Below are 20,457 nucleotides of genomic sequence, written 5' to 3' on the forward strand. Positions count from 1 at the left end.
TCTGGAATCTGAGAGGAGCCACAAATTTCCTTCCACCCAGCGTTCCCCAAGTCTCCCGATAAAAATGATACCTCACTTGTGTGGGTAGGCCTAGCGCCCGCGACAGGAAACGCCCCAAAGCACAACGTGGACACATCCAAAATTTTGAAAGAAAACAGAGGTGTTTTTTGCGAAGTGCCTACCTGTAGATTTTGGCCTCTAGCTCAGCCGGCACCTACTGAAACCTACCAAACCTGTGCATTTCTGAAAACTAGAGACCTAGGGGAATCCAAGGAGGGGTGACTTACGGGGCTCCGACTAGGTTCTGTTACCCAGAATCCTTTGCAAACCTCAACATTTGTCTAAAAAAACACATGTTCCTCACATTTCTGTGGCAGAAAGTTCTGGAATCTGAGAGGAGCCACAAATTTCCTTCCACCCAGCGTTCCCCCTAGTCTCCCGATAAAAATGATACCTCACTTGTGTGGGTAGGCCTAGCGCCCGCGACACGACACACCCCAAAGCGCAACGTGGACACATCCAAAATTTTGGAAGAAAACAGAGGTTTTTTTTGCGAAGTGCCTACCTGTAGATTTTGGCCTCTAGCTCAGCCGGCACCTAGGGAAACCTTCCAAACCTGTGCATTTCTGAAAACTAGAGACCTAGGGGAATCCAAGATGGGGTGACTTGCGGGGCTCGGACCAGGTTCTGTTACCCAGAATACTTTGCAAACCTCAAAATTTGGCTAAAAAAACACATGGTCCTCTCGTTTCTGTGGCAGAAAGTTCTGGAATCTGAGAGGAGCTACAAATTTTCTTCCACCCAGCGTTCCCCCAAGTCTCCCGATAAAAATGATACCTCACTTGTGTGGGTAGGCCTAGCGCCCGCGACAGGAAACGCCCCAAAGCACAACGTGGACACATCCAAAATTTTGAAGAAAACAGAGGAGTTTTTTGCGAAGTGCCTACCTGTAGATTTTGGCCTCTAGCTCAGCCGGCACCTAGGGAAACCTACCAAAGCTGTGCATTTCTGAAAACTAGAGACCCAGGGGAAGCCAAGGAGAGGTGACTTGCGGGGCTCGGACCAGGTTCTGTTACCCAGAATACTTTGCAAATCTCAAAATTTGGCTAAAAAAACACATGTTCCTCACATTTCTGTGGCAGAAAGTTCTGAATCTGAGAGGAGCCACAAATTTCCTTCCACCCAGCGTTCCCCCAAGTCTCCTGATAAAAATGATACCTCACTTGTGTGGGTAGGCCTAGCGCCCGCAACAGGAAACGGCCCAAAGCGCAACATGGACACATCCAAAATTTTGGAAGAAAACAGAGGTTTTTTTTGCGAAGTGCCTACCTGTAGATTTTGGCCTCTAGCTCAGCCGGTACCTAGGGAAACCTACCAAACCTGTGCATTTCTGAAATCTAGAGACGTAGGGGAATCCAAGGAGGGGTGACTTGCGGGGCTCGGACCAGGTTCTGTTACCTAGAATCCTTTGCAAACCTCAAAATTTGGCTAAAAAAACACATGTTCCTCACATTTCTGTGGCAGAAAGTTCTGGAATCTGAGAGGAGCCACAAATTTCTATCCACCCAGCGTTCCCCCAAGTCTCCTGATAAAAATTATACCTCACTTGTGTGGGTAGGCCTAGCGCCCGCAACAGGAAACGGCCCAAAGCGCAACGTGGACACATCCAAAATTTTGGAAGAAAACAGAGGTGTTTTTTGCGAAGTGCCTACCTTTAGATTTTGGCCTCTAGCTCAGCCAGCACCTAGGGAAACCTACCAAACCTGTGCATTTCTGAAAACTAGAGACCTAGGGGAATCCAAGGAGGGGTGACTTGCGGGGCTCGGACCAGGTTCTGTTACCTAGAATCCTTTGCAAACCTCAAAATTTGGTTAAAAAAACACATGTTCCTCACATTTCTGTGGCAGAAAGTTCTGGAATCTGAGAGGAGCCACAAATTTCCTTCCACCCAGCGTTCCCCCAAGTCTCCCGATAAAAATGATACCTCACTTGTGTGGGTAGGCCTAGCACCCGCGACAGGACACACCCCAAAGCGCAACGGGGACACATCAAAAATTTTGGAAGAAAACAGAGGTGTTTTTTGCGAAGTGCCTACCTGTAGATTTTGACCTCTAGCTCAGCCGGCACCTAGGGAAACCTACCAAACCTGTGCATTTCTGAAAACTAGAGACCTAGGGGAATCCAATAATGGGTAACTTGCAGGGCTCGGACCAGGTTCTGTTACCCAGAATACTTTGCAAACCTCAAAATTTGGCTAAAAAAACACATGGTCCTCACATTTCTGTGGAAGAAAGTTCTGGAATCTGAGAGGAGCCACAAATTTCCTTTCACCCAGCGTTCCCCCAAGTCTCCCGATAAAAATTATACCTCACTTGTGTGGGTAGGCCTAGCGCCCGCGACACAACACACCCCAAAGCGCAACGTGGATACATTCAAAATTTTGGAAGAAAACAGAGGGTTTTTTTGCGAAGTGCCTACCTGTAGATTTTGGCCTCTAGCTCAGCCGGCACCTAGGGAAACCTACCAAACCTGTGCATTTCTGAAAACTAGAGACCTAGGGGAATCCAAGATGGGGTGACTTGCGGGGCTCGGACCAGGTTCGCACACAAATTGTTTGTGTATTGGGCATCAGGCCTACGTGATCCCATGAAGCCCTTTCTCTAGTGGAGATGGGTGACTGATAGGAAAAAGCCAGTCTTGTTCTATCCTAGTAAGTGACTGACTACGTTTTGACTGTAAACGATAGATTGCAGGAGTCTATATATATAATTTTTTCTTTTTTTTCACTTGGGTTTCGATTGAAGAAGTCCAATTATTTAATAGGTCCTGAAGAAGCGTCGTAGGATCCTGCTGAGACCATATCAAGACGCGAAACATGTCGACCACATATTAAGGAATTTCGGATAATTACCGACTTCCTGCTTTGAATTTTCTTGTGTGAGTGTCTGAGCATTATCTCAATTTTCACTCCCTTGCCATTCTTTTAATCTTGGCCATTTCCCAACATCAAAGAATAAATCACTTAGTGAGGGTCCTGAGCCAATCTTATCCTTTATTCCTGTACTTTCCTTCCCCACGGACCCATACTTGGCTCCGCGGCATCATCGGCAAAAACAAAAGATCTCCGGCAAAGAGCCCCCCCTTTTTAGGGGGGAGCCCGTCAGACATTGCAGCGCCGGTCTGACGAGGAGCTGTCCGATGATGAAGCATGACACCAAGTACGGTGTGTGAGGACTCTTGCTCCTGATGATCAGGACTCCTTTACTTCCTCTCCCTATTCTTTTGGAACAGTGTATCATATTTTATTATCAAGTTTTTTGCGAAGTGCCTACCTGTAGATTTTTGCCTCTAGCTCAGCCGGCACCTAGGGAAACCTACCAAACCTGTGCATTTCTGAAAACTAGAGACCTAGGGGAATCCAAGATGGGGTGACTTGCGGGGCTCGGACCAGGTTCTGTTACCCAGAATCCTTTGCAAACCTCAAAATGTGGCTAAAAAAACACATGGTCCTCACATTTCTGTGGCAGAAAGTTCTGGAATCTGAGAGGAGCCACAAATTTCCTTCCACCCAGCGTTCCCTCAAGTCTCCTGATAAAAATGATACCTCACTTGTGTGGGTAGGCCTAGCGACCGCGACAGGAAACGCCCCAAAGCGCAATATGGACACATCCACATTTTTGAAGAAAACAGAGGTGTTTTTTGTGAAGTGCCTACCTGTAGATTTTGGCCTCTAGCTCAGCCGGCACCTACGGAAACCTACCAAACCTGTGCATTTCTGAAAACTAGAGACCCAGGGGAATCCAAGGAGGGGTGACTTGCGGGGCTCGGACCAGGTTCTGTTACCCTGAATACTTTGCAAATATCAAAATTTGGCTAAAAAAACACATGTTCCTCACATTTCTGTGGCAGAAAGTTCTGGAATCTGAGAGGAGCCACAAATTTCCTTCCACCCAGCGTTCCCCCAAGTCTCCTGATAAAAATGATACCTCACTTGTGTGGGTAGGCCTAGCGCCCGCAACAGGAAACGGCCCAAAGCGCAACGTGGACACATCCAAAATTTTGGAAGAAAACAGAGGTGTTTTTTGCGAAGTGCCTACCTGTAGATTTTGGCCTCTAGCTCAGCCGGCACCTACTGAAACCTACCAAACCTGTGCATTTCTGAAAACTAGAGACCCAGGGGAATCCAAGGAGGGGTGACTTGCGGGGCTCGGACCAGGTTCTGTTACCCAGAATACTTTGCAAATCTCAAAATTTGGCTAAAAAAACACATGTTCCTCACATTTCTGTGGCAGAAAGTTCTGGAATCTGAGAGGAGCCACAAATTTCCTTCCACCCAACGTTCCCCCAAGTCTCCTGATAAAAATGATACCTCACTTGTGTGGGTAGGCCTAGTGCCCGCAACAGGAAACGGCCCAAAGCGCAACGTGGACACATCCAAAATTTTGGAAGAAAACAGAGGTGTTTTTTGCGAAGTGCCTACCTGTAGATTTTGGCCTCTAGCTCAGCCGGCACCTACTGAAACCTACCAAACCTGTGCCTTTATAAAAACTAGAGACCTAGGGGAATCCAAGGAGGGGTGACTTACGGGGCTCCGACTAGGTTCTGTTACCCAGAATCCTTTGCAAACCTCATAATTTGGCTAAAAAAACACATGTTCCTCACATTTCTGTGGCAGAAAGTTCTGGAATCTGAGAGGAGCCACAAATTTCCTTCCACCCAGCGTTCCCCCTAGTCTCCCGATAAAAATGATACCTCACTTGTGTGGGTAGGCCTAGCGCCCGCGACACGACACACCCCAAAGCGCAACGTGGACACATCCAAAATTTTGGAAGAAAACAGAGGTTTTTTTTGCGAAGTGCCTACCTGTAGATTTTGGCCTCTAGCTCAGCCGGCACCTAGTGAAACCTACCAAACCTGTGCATTTCTGAAAACTAGAGACCTAGGGGAATCCAAGATGGGGTGACTTGCGGGGCTCGGACCAGGTTCTGTTACCCAGAATACTTTGCAAACCTCAAAATTTGGCTAAAAAAACACATGGTCCTCACGTTTCTGTGGCAGAAAGTTCTGGAATCTGAGAGGAGCTACAAATTTTCTTCCACCCAGCGTTCCCCCAAGTCTCCCGATAAAAATGATACCTCACTTGTGTGGGTAGGCCTAGCGCCCGCGACAGGAAACGCCCCAAAGCACAACGTGGACACATCCAAAAATTTTGAAGAAAACAGAGGAGTTTTTTGCGAAGTGCCTACCTGTAGATTTTGGCCTCTAGCTCAGCCGGCACCTAGGGAAACCTACCAAACCTGTGCATTTCTGAAAACTAGAGACCCAGGGGAATCCAAGGAGGGGTGACTTGCGGGGCTCGGACCAGGTTCTGTTACCCAGAATACTTTGCAAATCTCAAAATTTGGCTAAAAAAAACACATGTTCCTCACATTTCTGTGGCAGAAAGTTCTGAATCTGAGAGGAGCCACAAATTTCCTTCCACCCAGCGTTCCCCCAAGTCTCCTGATAAAAATGATACCTCACTTGTGTGGGTAGGCCTAGCGCCCGCAACAGGAAACGGCCCAAAGCGCAACATGGACACATCCAAAATTTTGGAAGAAAACAGAGGTGTTTTTTGCGAAGTGCCTACCTGTAGATTTTGGCCTCTAGCTCAGCCGGCACCTAGGGAAACCTACCAAACCTGTGCATTTCTGAAAACTAGAGACCCAGGGGAATCCAAGGAGGGGTGACTTGCGGGGCTCGGACCAGGTTCTGTTACCCTGAATACTTTGCAAATCTCCAAATTTGGCTAAATAAACACATGTTCCTCACATTTCTGTGACAGAAAGTTCTGGAATCTGAGAGGAGCCACAAATTTCCTTCCACCCAGCGTTCCCCCTAGTCTCCCGATAAAAATTATACCTCACTTGTGTGGGTAGGCCTAGCGCCCGCGACACGACACACCCCAAAGCGCAACGTCGACACATCCAAAATTTTGGAAGAAAACAGAGGTGTTTTTTGCGAAGTGCCTACCTGTAGATTTTGGCCTCTAGCTCAGCCGGCACCTAGGGAAACCTACCAAACCTGTGCATTTCTGAAAACTAGAGACCTAGGGGAATCCAAGATGGGGTGACTTGCGGGGCTCGGACCAGGTTCTGTTACCCAGAATACTTTGCAAACCTCAAAATTTGGCTAAAAAAACACATGGTCTTCACATTTCTGTGGCAGAAAGTTCTGGAATCTGAGAGGAGCCACAAATTTCCTTCCACCCAGCGTTCCCCAAGTCTCCCGATAAAAATGATACCTCACTTGTGTGGGTAGGCCTAGCGCCCGCGACAGGAAACGCCCCAAAGCACAACGTGGACACATCCAAAATTTTGAAAGAAAACAGAGGTGTTTTTTGCGAAGTGCCTACCTGTAGATTTTGGCCTCTAGCTCAGCCGGCACCTACTGAAACCTACCAAACCTGTGCATTTCTGAAAACTAGAGACCTAGGGGAATCCAAGGAGGGGTGACTTACGGGGCTCCGACTAGGTTCTGTTACCCAGAATCCTTTGCAAACCTCAACATTTGTCTAAAAAAACACATGTTCCTCACATTTCTGTGGCAGAAAGTTCTGGAATCTGAGAGGAGCCACAAATTTCCTTCCACCCAGCGTTCCCCCTAGTCTCCCGATAAAAATGATACCTCACTTGTGTGGGTAGGCCTAGCGCCCGCGACACGACACACCCCAAAGCGCAACGTGGACACATCCAAAATTTTGGAAGAAAACAGAGGTTTTTTTTGCGAAGTGCCTACCTGTAGATTTTGGCCTCTAGCTCAGCCGGCACCTAGGGAAACCTTCCAAACCTGTGCATTTCTGAAAACTAGAGACCTAGGGGAATCCAAGATGGGGTGACTTGCGGGGCTCGGACCAGGTTCTGTTACCCAGAATACTTTGCAAACCTCAAAATTTGGCTAAAAAAACACATGGTCCTCACGTTTCTGTGGCAGAAAGTTCTGGAATCTGAGAGGAGCTACAAATTTTCTTCCACCCAGCGTTCCCCCAAGTCTCCCGATAAAAATGATACCTCACTTGTGTGGGTAGGCCTAGCGCCCGCGACAGGAAACGCCCCAAAGCACAACGTGGACACATCCAAAATTTTGAAGAAAACAGAGGCGTTTTTTGCGAAGTGCCTACCTGTAGATTTTGGCCTCTAGCTCAGCCGGCACCTAGGAAAACCTACCAAAGCTGTGCATTTCTGAAAACTAGAGACCCAGGGGAAGCCAAGGAGAGGTGACTTGCGGGGCTCGGACCAGGTTCTGTTACCCAGAATACTTTGCAAATCTCAAAATTTGGCTAAAAAAACACATGTTCCTCACATTTCTGTGGCAGAAAGTTCTGAATCTGAGAGGAGCCACAAATTTCCTTCCACCCAGCGTTCCCCCAAGTCTCCTGATAAAAATGATACCTCACTTGTGTGGGTAGGCCTAGCGCCCGCAACAGGAAACGGCCCAAAGCGCAACATGGACACATCCAAAATTTTGGAAGAAAACAGAGGTTTTTTTTGCGAAGTGCCTACCTGTAGATTTTGGCCTCTAGCTCAGCCGGTACCTAGGGAAACCTACCAAACCTGTGCATTTCTGAAATCTAGAGACGTAGGGGAATCCAAGGAGGGGTGACTTGCGGGGCTCGGACCAGGTTCTGTTACCTAGAATCCTTTGCAAACCTCAAAATTTGGCTAAAAAAACACATGTTCCTCACATTTCTGTGGCAGAAAGTTCTGGAATCTGAGAGGAGCCACAAATTTCCTTCCACCCAGCGTTCCCCCAAGTCTCCTGTTAAAATTATACCTCACTTGTGTGGGTAGGCCTAGCGCCCGCAACAGGAAACGCCCCAAAGCGCAACGTGGACACATCCAAAATTTTGGAAGAAAACAGAAGTGTTTTTTGAGAAGTGCCTACCTGTAGATTTTGGCCTCTAGCTCAGCCGGCACCTACTGAAACCTACCAAACCTGTGCATTTATGAAAACTAGAGACCTAGGGGAATCCAAGGAGGGGTGACTTACGGGGCTCCGACTAGGTTCTGTTACCCAGAATCCTTTGCAAACCTCATAATTTGGCTAAAAAAACACATGTTCCTCACATTTCTGTGGCAGAAAGTTCTGGAATCTGAGAGGAGCCACAAATTTCCTTCCACCCAGCGTTCCCCCTGGTCTCCCGATAAAAATGATACCTCACTTGTGTGGGTAGGCCTAGCGCCCGCGACACGACACACCCCAAAGCGCAACCTGGACACATCCAAAATTTTGGAAGAAAACAGAGGTTTTTTTTGCGAAGTGCCTACCTGTAGATTTTGGCCTCTAGCTCAGCCGGCACCTAGTGAAACCTACCAAACCTGTGCATTTCTGAAAACTAGAGACCTAGGGGAATCCAAGGAGGGGTGACTTGCGGGGCTCGGACCAGGTTCTGTTACCTAGAATCCTTTGCAAACCTCAAAATTTGGCTAAAAAAACACATGTTCCTCACATTTCTGTGGCAGAAAGTTCTGGAATCTGAGAGGAGCCACAAATTTCTTTCCACCCAGCGTTCCCCCAAGTCTCCTGATAAAAATTATACCTCACTTGTGTGGGTAGGCCTAGCGCCCGCAACAGGAAACGCCCCAAAGCTCAACGTGACACATCCAAAATTTTGGAAGAAAACAGAGGTGTTTTTTGCGAAGTGCCTACCTGTAGATTTTGGCCTCTAGCTCAGCCGGCACCTACTGAAACCTACCAAACCTGTGCATTTCTGAAAACTAGAGACCTAGGGGAATCCAAGGAGGGGTGACTTACGGGGCTCGGACCAGGTTCTGTTACCCAGAATCCTTTGCAAACCTCAACATTTGGCTAAAAAAACACATGTTCCTCACATTTCTGTGACAGAAAGTTCTGGAATCTGAGAGGAGCCACAAATTTCCTTCCACCCAGCGTTCCCCCAAGTCTCCTGATAAAAATTATACCTCACTTGTGTGGGTAGGCCTAGCGCCCGCAACAGGAAACGCCCCAAAGCGCAACGTGGACACATCCAAAATTTTGGAAGAAAACAGAGGTGTTTTTTGCGAAGTGCTTACCTGTAGATTTTGGCCTCTAGCTCAGCCGGCACCTACTGAAACCTACCAAACCTGTGCATTTCTGAAAACTAGAGACCTAGGGGAATCCAAGGAGGGGTGACTTACGGGGCTCGGGCTAGGTTCTGTTACCCAGAATCCTTTGCAAACCTCAACATTTGGCTAAAAAAACACATGTTCCTCACATTTCTGTGGCAGAAAGTTCTGGAATCTGATAGGAGCCACAAATTTCCTTCCACCCAGCGTTCCCCGTAGTCTCCCGATAAAAATGATACCTCACTTGTGCGGGTAGGCCTAGCGCCCGCCACACGACACACCCCAAAGCGCAAGTGGACACATCCAAAATTTTGGAAGAAAACAGATGGTTTTTTTGCGAAGTGCCTACCTGTAGATTTTGGCCTCTAGCTCAGCCGGCACCTAGGGAAACCTACCAAACCTGTGCATTTCTGAAAACTAGAGACCTAGGGGAATCCAAGATGGGGTGACTTGTGGGGCTCGGACCAGGTTCTGTTACCCAGAATACTTTGCAAATCTCAAAATTTGGCTAAAAAAACACATGTTCCTCACATTTCTGTGGCAGAAAGTTCTGAATCTGAGAGGAGCCACAAATTTCCTTCCACCCAGCGTTCCCCCAAGTCTCCTGATAAAAATTATACCTCACTTGTGTGGGTAGGCCTAGCGCCCGCAACAGGAAACGGCCCAAAGCGCAACATGGACACATCCAAAATTTTGGAAGAAAACAGAGGTGTTTTTTGCGAAGTGCCTACCTGTAGATTTTGGCCTCTAGCTCAGCCGGCACCTAGGGAAACCTACCAAACCTGTGCATTTCTGAAATCTAGAGACGTAGGGGAATCCAAGGAGGGGTGACTTGCGGGGCTCGGACCAGGTTCTGTTACCTAGAATCCTTTGCAAACCTCAAAATTTGGCTAAAAAAACACATGTTCCTCACATTTCTGTGGCAGAAAGTTCTGGAATCTGAGAGGAGCCACAAATTTCTTTCCACCCAGCGTTCCCCCAAGTCTCCTGATAAAAATTATACCTCACTTGTGTGGGTAGGCCTAGCGCCCGCAACAGGAAACGGCCCAAAGCGCAACGTGGACACATCCAAAATTTTGGAAGAAAACAGAGGTTTTTTTTGCGAAGTGCCTACCTGTAGATTTTGGCCTCTAGCTCAGCCGGCACCTAGTGAAACCTACCAAACCTGTGCATTTCTGAAAACTAGAGACCTAGGGGAATCCAAGGAGGGGTGACTTGCGGGGCTCGGACCAGGTTCTGTTACATAGAATCCTTTGCAAACCTCAAAATTTGGCTAAAAAAACACATGTTCCTCACATTTCTGTGGCAGAAAGTTCTGGAATCTGAGAGGAGCCACAAATTTCTTTCCACCCAGCGTTCCCCCAAGTCTCCTGATAAAAATGATACCTCACTTGTGTGGGTAGGCCTAGCGCCCGCGACACGACACACCCCAAAGCGCAACCTGGACACATCCAAAATTTTGGAAGAAAACAGAGGTTTTTTTTGCGAAGTGCCTACCTGTAGATTTTGGCCTCTAGCTCAGCCGGCACCTAGTGAAACCTACCAAACCTGTGCATTTCTGAAAACTAGAGACCTAGGGGAATCCAAGGAGGGGTGACTTGCGGGGCTCGGACCAGGTTCTGTTACATAGAATCCTTTGCAAACCTCAAAATTTGGCTAAAAAAACACATGTTCCTCACATTTCTGTGGCAGAAAGTTCTGGAATCTGAGAGGAGCCACAAATTTCTTTCCACCCAGCGTTCCCCCAAGTCTCCTGATAAAAATTATACCTCACTTGTGTGGGTAGGCCTAGCGCCCGCAACAGGAAACGCCCCAAAGCTCAACGTGACACATCCAAAATTTTGGAAGAAAACAGAGGTGTTTTTTGCGAAGTGCCTACCTGTAGATTTTGGCCTCTAGCTCAGCCGGCACCTACTGAAACCTACCAAACCTGTGCACTTCTGAAAACTAGAGACCTAGGGGAATCCAAGGAGGGGTGACTTACGGGGCTCGGACCAGGTTCTGTTACCCAGAATCCTTTGCAAACCTCAACATTTGGCTAAAAAAACACATGTTCCTCACATTTCTGTGACAGAAAGTTCTGGAATCTGAGAGGAGCCACAAATTTCCTTCCACCCAGCGTTCCCCCAAGTCTCCTGATAAAAATTATACCTCACTTGTGTGGGTAGGCCTAGCGCCCGCAACAGGAAACGCCCCAAAGCGCAACGTGGACACATCCAAAATTTTGGAAGAAAACAGAGGTGTTTTTTGCGAAGTGCTTACCTGTAGATTTTGGCCTCTAGCTCAGCCGGCACCTACTGAAACCTACCAAACCTGTGCATTTCTGAAAACTAGAGACCTAGGGGAATCCAAGGAGGGGTGACTTACGGGGCTCGGGCTAGGTTCTGTTACCCAGAATCCTTTGCAAACCTCAACATTTGGCTAAAAAAACACATGTTCCTCACATTTCTGTGGCAGAAAGTTCTGGAATCTGAGAGGAGCCACAAATTTCCTTCCACCCAGCGTTCCCCGTAGTCTCCCGATAAAAATGATACCTCACTTGTGCGGGTAGGCCTAGCGCCCGCCACACGACACACCCCAAAGCGCAACGTGGACACATCCAAAATTTTGGAAGAAAACAGATGGTTTTTTTGCGAAGTGCCTACCTGTAGATTTTGGCCTCTAGCTCAGCCGGCACCTAGGGAAACCTACCAAACCTGTGCATTTCTGAAAACTAGAGACCTAGGGGAATCCAAGATGGGGTGACTTGTGGGGCTCGGACCAGATTCTGTTACCCAGAATACTTTGCAAATCTCAAAATTTGGCTAAAAAAACACATGTTCCTCACATTTCTGTGGCAGAAAGTTCAGAATCTGAGAGGAGCCACAAATTTCCTTTCACACAGCGTTCCCCCAAGTGTCCTGATAAAAATTATACCTCACTTGTGTGGGTAGGCCTAGCGCCCGCAACAGGAAACGGCCCAAAGCGCAACATGGACACATCCAAAATTTTGGAAGAAAACAGAGGTGTTTTTTGCGAAGTGCCTACCTGTAGATTTTGGCCTCTAGCTCAGCCGGCACCTAGGGAAACCTACCAAACCTGTGCATTTCTGAAATCTAGAGACGTAGGGGAATCCAAGGAGGGGTGACTTGCGGGGCTCGGACCAGGTTCTGTTACCTAGAATCCTTTGCAAACCTCAAAATTTGGCTAAAAAACACATGTTCCTCACATTTCTGTGGCAGAAAAGTTCTGGAATCTGAGAGGAGCCACAAATTTCTTTCCACCCAGCGTTCCCCCAAGTCTCCTGATAAAAATTATACCTCACTTGTGTGGGTAGGCCTAGCGCCCGCAACAGGAAACGGCCCAAAGCGCAACGTGGACACATCCAAAATTTTGGAAGAAAACAGAGGTGTTTTTTGCGAAGTGCCTACCTTTAGATTTTGGCCTCTAGCTCAGCAGCACCTAGGGAAACCTACCAAACCTGTGTATTTCTGAAAACTAGAGACCTAGGGGAATCCAAGGAGGGGTGACTTGCGGGGCTCGGACCAGGTTCTGTTACCTAGAATCCTTTGCAAACCTCAAAATTTGGTTAAAAAAACACATGTTTCTCACATTTCTGTGGCAGAAAGTTCTGGAATCTGAGAGGAGCCACAAATTTCCTTCCACCCCAGCGTTCCCCCAAGTCTCCCGATAAAAATGATACCTCACTTGTGTGGGTAGGCCTAGCACCCGCGACAGGACACACCCCAAAGCGCAACGTGGACACATCAAAAATTTTGGAAGAAAACAGAGGTGTTTTTTGCGAAGTGCCTACCTGTAGATTTTGGCCTCTAGCTCAGCCGGCACCTAGGGAAACCTACCAACCTGTGCATTTCTGAAAACTAGAGACCCAGGGGAATCCAAGGAGGGGTGACTTGCGGGGCTCGGACCAGGTTCTGTTACCCAGAATACTTTGCAAATCTCAAAATTTGGCTAAAAAAACACATGTTCCTCACATTTCTGTGGCAGAAAGTTCTGGAATCTGAGAGGAGCCACAAATTTCCTTCCACCCAGCGTTCCCCAAGTCTCCTGATAAAAATGATACCTCACTTGTGTGGGTAGGCCTAGCGCCCGCAACAGGAAACGGCCCAAAGCGCAACGTGGACACATCCAAAATTTTGGAAGAAAACAGTGGTGTTTTTTGCGAAGTGCCTACCTGTAGATTTTGGCCTCTAGCTCAGCCGCCACCTAGGGAAACCTACCAAACCTGTGCATTTCTGAAAACTAGAGACCTAGGGGAATCCAAGGAGGGGTGACTTGCAGGGCTCGGACCAGGTTCTGTTACCTAGAATCCTTTGCAAACCTCAAAATTTGGTTAAAAAAACACATGTTCCTCACATTTCTGTGGCAGAAAGTTCTGGAATCTGAGAGGAGCCCACAAATTTCCTTCCACCCAGCGTTCCCCCAAGTCTCCTGTTAAAATTATACCTCACTTGTGTGGGTAGGCCTAGCGCCCGCAACAGGAAACGCCCCAAAGCGCAACGTGGACACATCCAAAATTTTGGAAGAAAACAGAAGTGTTTTTTGAGAGAAGTGCCTTCCTGTAGATTTTGGCCTCTAGCTCAGCCGGCACCTAGGGAAACCTACCAAACCTGTGCATTTCTGAAAACTAGAGACCCAGGGGAATCCAAGGAGGGGTGACTTGCGGGGCTCGGACCAGGTTCTGTTACCCAGAATACTTGCAAATCTCAAAATTTGGCTAAAAAAACACATGTTCCTCACATTTCTGTGGCAGAAAGTTCTGGAATCTGAGAGGAGCCACAATTTCCTTCCACCCAGCGTTCCCCAAGTCTCCTGATAAAAATGATACCTCACTTGTGTGGGTAGGCCTAGCGCCCGCAACAGGAAACGGCCCAAAGCGCAACGTGGACACATCCAAAATTTTGGAAGAAAACAGAGGTGTTTTTTGCGAAGTGCCTACCTGTAGATTTTGGCCTCTAGCTCAGCCGCCACCTAGGGAAACCTACCAAACCTGTGCATTTATGAAACTAGAGACCTAGGGGAATCCAAGGAGGGGTGACTTACGGGGCTCCGACTAGGTTCTGTTACCCAGAATCCTTTGCAAACCTCATAATTTGGCTAAAAAAACACATGTTCCTCACATTTCTGTGGCAGATAGTTCTGGAATCTGAGAGGAGCCACAATTTCCTTCCACCCAGCGTTCCCCCTGGTCTCCCGATAAAAATGATACCTCACTTGTGTGGGTAGGCCTAGCGCCCGCGACACGACACACCCCAAAGCGCAACCTGGACACATCCAAAATTTTGGAAGAAAACAGTGGTTTTTTTTTGCGAAGTGCCTACCTGTAGATTTTGGCCTCTAGCTCAGCCGGCACCTAGTGAAACCTACCAAACCTGTGCATTTTTGAAAACTAGAGACCTAGGGGAATCCAAGGAGGGGTGACTTGCGGGGCTCGGACCAGGTTCTGTTACCTAGAATCCTTTGCAAACCTCAAAATTTGGCTAAAAAAACACATGTTCCTCACATTTCTGTGGCAGAAAGTTCTGGAATCTGAGAGGAGCCACAAATTTCTTTCCACCCAGCGTTCCCCCAAGTCTCTGATAAAAATTATACCTCACTTGTGTGGGTAGGCTAGCGCCCGCAACAGGAAACGCCCCCAAAGCTCAACGTGACACATCCAAAATTTTGGAAGAAAACAGAGGTGTTTTTTGCGAAGTGCCTACCTGTAGATTTTGGCCTCTAGCTCAGCCGGCACCTACTGAAACCTACCAAACCTGTGCATTTCTGAAAACTAGAGACCTAGGGGAATCCAAGGAGGGGTGACTTACGGGGCTCGGACCAGGTTCTGTTACCCAGAATCCTTTGCAAACCTCAACATTTGGCTAAAAAAACACATGTTCCTCACATTTCTGTGACAGAAAGTTCTGGAATCTGAGAGGAGCCACAAATTTCCTTCCACCCAGCGTTCCCCCAAGTCTCCTGATAAAAATTATACCTCACTTGTGTGGGTAGGCCTAGCGCCCGCAACAGGAAACGCCCCAAAGCGCAACGTGGACACATCCAAAATTTTGGAAGAAAACAGAGGTGTTTTTTGCGAAGTGCTTACCTGTAGATTTTGGCCTCTAGCTCAGCCGGCACCTACTGAAACCTACCAAACCTGTGCATTTCTGAAAACTAGAGACCTAGGGGAATCCAAGGAGGGGTGACTTACGGGGCTCGGACTAGGTTCTGTTACCCAGAATCCTTTGCAAACCTCAACATTTGGATAAAAAAACACATGTTCCTCACATTTCTGTGGCAGAAAGTTCTGGAATCTGAGAGGAGCCACAAATTTCCTTCCACCCAGCGTTCCCCGTAGTCTCCCGATAAAAATTATACCTCACTTGTGCGGGTAGGCCTAGCGCCCGCCACACGACACACCCCAAAGCGCAACGTGGACACATCCAAAATTTTGGAAGAAAACAGATGGTTTTTTTGCGAAGTGCCTACCTGTAGATTTTGCCTCTAGCTCAGCCGGCACCTAGGGAAACCTACCAAACCTGTGCATTTCTGAAAACTAGAGACCTAGGGGAATCCAAGATGGGGTGACTTGTGGGGGCTCGGACCAGGTTCTGTTACCCAGAATACTTTGCAAACCTCAAAATTTGGCTAAAAAAACACATGGTCCTCACATTTCTTGTGGCAGAAAGTTCTGGAATCTGAGAGGAGCCACAAATTTCCTTCCACCCAGCGTTCCCCCAAGTCTCCCGATAAAAATTATACCTCACTTGTGTGGGTAGGCCTAGCGCCCGCGACAGGAAACGCCCAAAAGCACAACGTGGACACATCCAAAATTTTGAAAGAAAACAGAGTGTTTTTTGCGAAGTGCCTACCTGTAGATTCTGGCCTCTAGCTCAGCCGGCACCTAGGGAAACCTACCAAACCTGTGCATTTCTGAAAACTAGAGACCCAGGGGAATCCAAGGAGGGGTGACTTGCGGGGCTCGGACCAGGTTCTGTTACCCAGAATACTTTGCAAACCTCAACATTTGGCTAAAAAAACACATGTTCCTCACATTTCTGTGGCAGAAAGTTCTGGAATCTGAGAGGAGCCACAAATTTCCTTCCACCCAGCGTTCCCCCTAGTCTCCCGATAAAAATGATACCTCACTTGTGTGGGTAGGCCTAGCGCCCGCGACACGACACACCCCAAAGCGCAACGTGGACATATCCAAAATTTTGGAAGAAAACAGAGGTTTTTTTTGCGGACAGTGCCTACCTGTAGATTTTGGCCTCTAGCTCAGCCGGCACCTAGGGAAACCTACCAAACCTGTGCATTTCTGAAAACTAGAGACCTAGGGGAATCCAAGATGGGGTGACTTGCGGGGCTCGGACCAGGTTCTGTTACCCAGAATACTTTGCAAACCTCAAAATTTGGCTAAAAAAACACATGGTCCTCACATTTCTGTGGCAGAAAGAAAGTTCTGGAATCTGAGAGGAGCCACAAATTTCCTTCCACCCAGTGTTCCCCCAAGTCTCCTGATAAAAATTATACCTCACTTGTGTGGGTAGGCTAGCGCCCGCAACAGGAAACGCCCCAAAGCGCAACGTGGACACATCCAAAATTTTGGAAGAAAACAGAGGTGTTTTTTGCGAAGTGCCTACCTGTAGATTTTGGCCTCTAGCTCAGCCGGCACCTACTGAAACATACCAAACCTGTGCATTTCTGAAAACTAGAGATGTAGGGGAATCCAAGGAGGGGTGACTTACGGGGCTCGGACCAGGTTCTGTTACCCAGAATCCTTTGCAAACCTCAACATTTGGCTAAAAAAACACATGTTCCTCACATTTCTGTGACAGAAAGTTCTGGAATCTGAGAGGAGCCACAAATTTCCTTCCACCCAGCGTTCCCCCTAGTCTCCCGATAAAAATGATACCTCACTTGGGTGGGTAGGCCTAGCGCCCGCGACACGACACACCCCAAAGCGCAACGTCGACACATCCAAATTTTGGAAGAAAACAGAGGTGTTTTTTGCGAAGTGCCTACCTGTAGATTTTTGGCCTCTAGCTCAGGAAACCTACCAAACCTGTGCATTTCTGAAAACTAGAGACCTAGGGGAATCCAAGATGGGGTGACTTGCGGGGCTCGGACCAGGTTCTGTTACCCAGAATACTTTGCAAACCTCAAAATTTGGCTAAAAAAACACATGGTCTTCACATTTCTGTGGCAGAAAGTTCTGGAATCTGAGAGGAGCCACAAATTTCCTTCCACCCAGCGTTCCCCCAAGTCTCCCGATAAAAATGATACCTCACTTGTGTGGGTAGGCCTAGCGCCCGCGACAGGAAACGCCCCAAAGCACAACGTGGACACATCCAAAATTTTGAAAGAAAACAGAGGTGTTTTTTGCGAAGTGCCTACCTGTAGATTTTGGCCTCTAGCTCAGCCGGCACCTAGGTAAACCTACCAAACCTGTGCATTTCTGAAAACTAGAGACCCAGGGGGAATCAAGGAGGGGTGACTTGCGGGGCTCGGACCAGGTTCTGTTACCCAGAATACTTTGCAAATCTCAAAATTTGGCTAAAAAAACACATGTTTCTCACATTTCTGTGGCAGAAAGTTCTGGAATCTGAGAGGAGCCACAAATTTCCTTCCACCCAGTGTTCCCCCAAGTCTTCTGATAAAAATGATACCTCACTTGTGTGGGTAGGCCTAGCGCCCGCAACAGGAAACGGCCCAAAGCGCAACGTGGACACATCCAAATTTTGGAAGAAAACAGAGGTGTTTTTTGCGAAGTGCCTACCTTTAGATTTTGGCCTCTAGCTCAGCCAGCACCTAGGGAAACCTACCAAACCTGTGCATTTCTGAAAACTAGAGACCTAGGGGAATCCAAGGAGGGGTGACTTGCGGGGCTCGGACCAGGTTCTGTTACCCAGAATACTTTGCAAACCTCAAAATTTGGCTAAAAAAACACATGGTCCTCACATTTCTGTGGCAGAAAGTTCTGGAATCTGAGAGGAGCCACAAATTTCCTTTTACCCAGCGTTCCCCCAAGTCTCCCAATAAAAATGATACCTCACTTTTGTTGGTAGGGCCTAGCGCCCGCGACACGACACACCCCAAAGCACAACGTGGATACATCCCAAAATTTTGGAAGAAAACAGAGGTTTTTTTGCGAAGTGCCTATCTGTAGATTTTGGCCTCTAGCTCAGCCGGCACCTAGGGAAACCTACCAAACCTGTGCATTTCTGAAAACTAGAGACCTAGGGGAATCCAAGATGGGGTGACTTGCGGGGCTCGGACCAGGTTCTGTTACCCAGAATCCTTTGCAAACCTCAAAATGTGGCTAAAAAAACACATGGTCCTCACATTTCTGTGGCAGAAAGTTCTGGAATCTGAGAGGAGCCACAAATTTTCTTCCACCCAGCGTTCCCTCAAGTCTCCTGATAAAAATGATACCTCACTTGTGTGGGTAGGCCTAGCGCCCGCGACAGGAAACGCCCCAAAGCGCAACGTGGACACATCCAAATTTTTGGAAGAAAACAGAGGTGTTTTTTGTGAAGTGCCTACCTGTAGATTTTGTCCTCTAGCTCAGCCGGCACCTACGGAAACCTACCAAACCTGGGCATTTCTGAAAACTAGAGACCCAGGGGAATCCAAGGAGGGGTGACTTGCGGGGCTCGGACCAGGTTCTGTTACCCAGAATACTTTGCAAATCTCAAAATTTGGCTAAAAAAACACATGGTCCTCACATTTCTGTGGCAGAAAGTTCTGGAATCTGAGAGGAGCCACAAATTTCCTTCCACCCAGCGTTCCCCCAAGTCTCCTGATAAAAATGATACCTCACTTGTGTGGGTAGGCCTAGCGCCCGCAACAGGAAACGGCCCAAAGCGCAACGTGGACACATCCAAAATTTTGGAAGAAAACAGAGGTGTTTTTTGCGAAGTGCCTACCTGTAGATTTTGGCCTCTAGCTCAGCCGCCACCTAGGGAAACCTACCAAACCTGTGCATTTCTGAAAACTAGAGACCTAGGGGAATCCAAGGAGGGGTGACTTGCGGGGCTCGGACCAGGTTCTGTTACCTAGAATCCTTTGCAAACCTCAAAATTTGGTTAAAAAAACACATGTTCCTCACATTTCTGTGGCAGAAAATTCTGGAATCTGAGAGGAGCCACAAATTTCCTTCCACCCAGCGTTCCCCCAAGTCTCCTGATAAAAATTATACCTCACTTGTGTGGGTAGGCCTAGCGCCCGCAACAGGAAATGCCCCAAAGCGCAACGTGGACACATCCAAAATTTTGGAAGAAAACAGAGGTGTTTTTTGCGAAGTGCCTACCTGTAGATTTTGGCCTCTAGCTCAGCCGGCACCTACTGAAACCTACCAAACCTGTGCATTTCTGAAAACTAGAGACCTAGGGGAATCCAAGGAGGGGTGACTTACGGGGCTCCGACTAGGTTCTGTTACACAGAATCCTTTGCAAACCTCAACATTTGGCTAAAAAAACACATGTTCCTCACATTTCTGTGGCAGAAAGTTCTGGAATCTGAGAGGAGCCACAAATTTCCTTCCACCCAGCGTTCCCCCTAGTCTCCCGATAAAAATGGATACCTCACTTGTGTGGGTAGGCCTAGCGCCCGCGACATGACACACCCCAAAGCGCAACGTGGACACATCCAAAATTTTGGAAGAAAACAGAGGGGTTTTTTTGCGAAGTGCCTACCTGTAGATTTTGGCCTTTAGCTCAGCCGGCACCTAGGGAAACCTACCAAACCTGTGCATTTCTGAAAACTAGAGACCCAGGGGAATCCAAGGAGGGGTGACTTGCGGGGCTCGGACCAGGTTCTGTTACCCAGAATACTTTGCAAATCTCAAAATTTGGCTAAAAAAACACATGTTTCTCACATTTCTGTGGCAGAAAGTTCTGGAATCTGAGAGGAGCCACAAATTTCCTTCCACCCAGCGTTCCCCGAAGTCTTCTGATAAAAATGATACCTCACTTGTGTGGGTAGGCTTAGCGCCCGCCTCAGGAAACGGCCCAAAGCGCAATGTGGACACATCCAAAATTTTGGAAGTAAACAGAGGTGTTTTTGCGAAGTGCCTACCTGTAGATTTTGGCCTCTAGCTCAGCCGGCACCTAGGGAAACCTACCAAACCTGTGCATTCTGAAAACTAGAGACCTAGGGGAATCCAAGGAGGGGTGACTTTGCGGGGCTCGGACCAGGTTCTGTTACCTAGAATCCTTTGCAAACCTCAAAATTTGGTTAAAAAAAACACATGTTCCTCACATTTCTGTGGCAGAAAGTTCTGGAATCTGAGAGGAGCCACAAATTTCCTTTCACCCAGCGTTCCCCCAAGTCTCCCGATAAAAATGATACCTCACTTGTGTGGGTAGGCCTA

This window comes from Pleurodeles waltl, chromosome 2_1 (assembly GCF_031143425.1).
Source record: "Pleurodeles waltl isolate 20211129_DDA chromosome 2_1, aPleWal1.hap1.20221129, whole genome shotgun sequence".
NCBI classification, from domain to species: Eukaryota; Metazoa; Chordata; class Amphibia; order Caudata; family Salamandridae; genus Pleurodeles; species Pleurodeles waltl.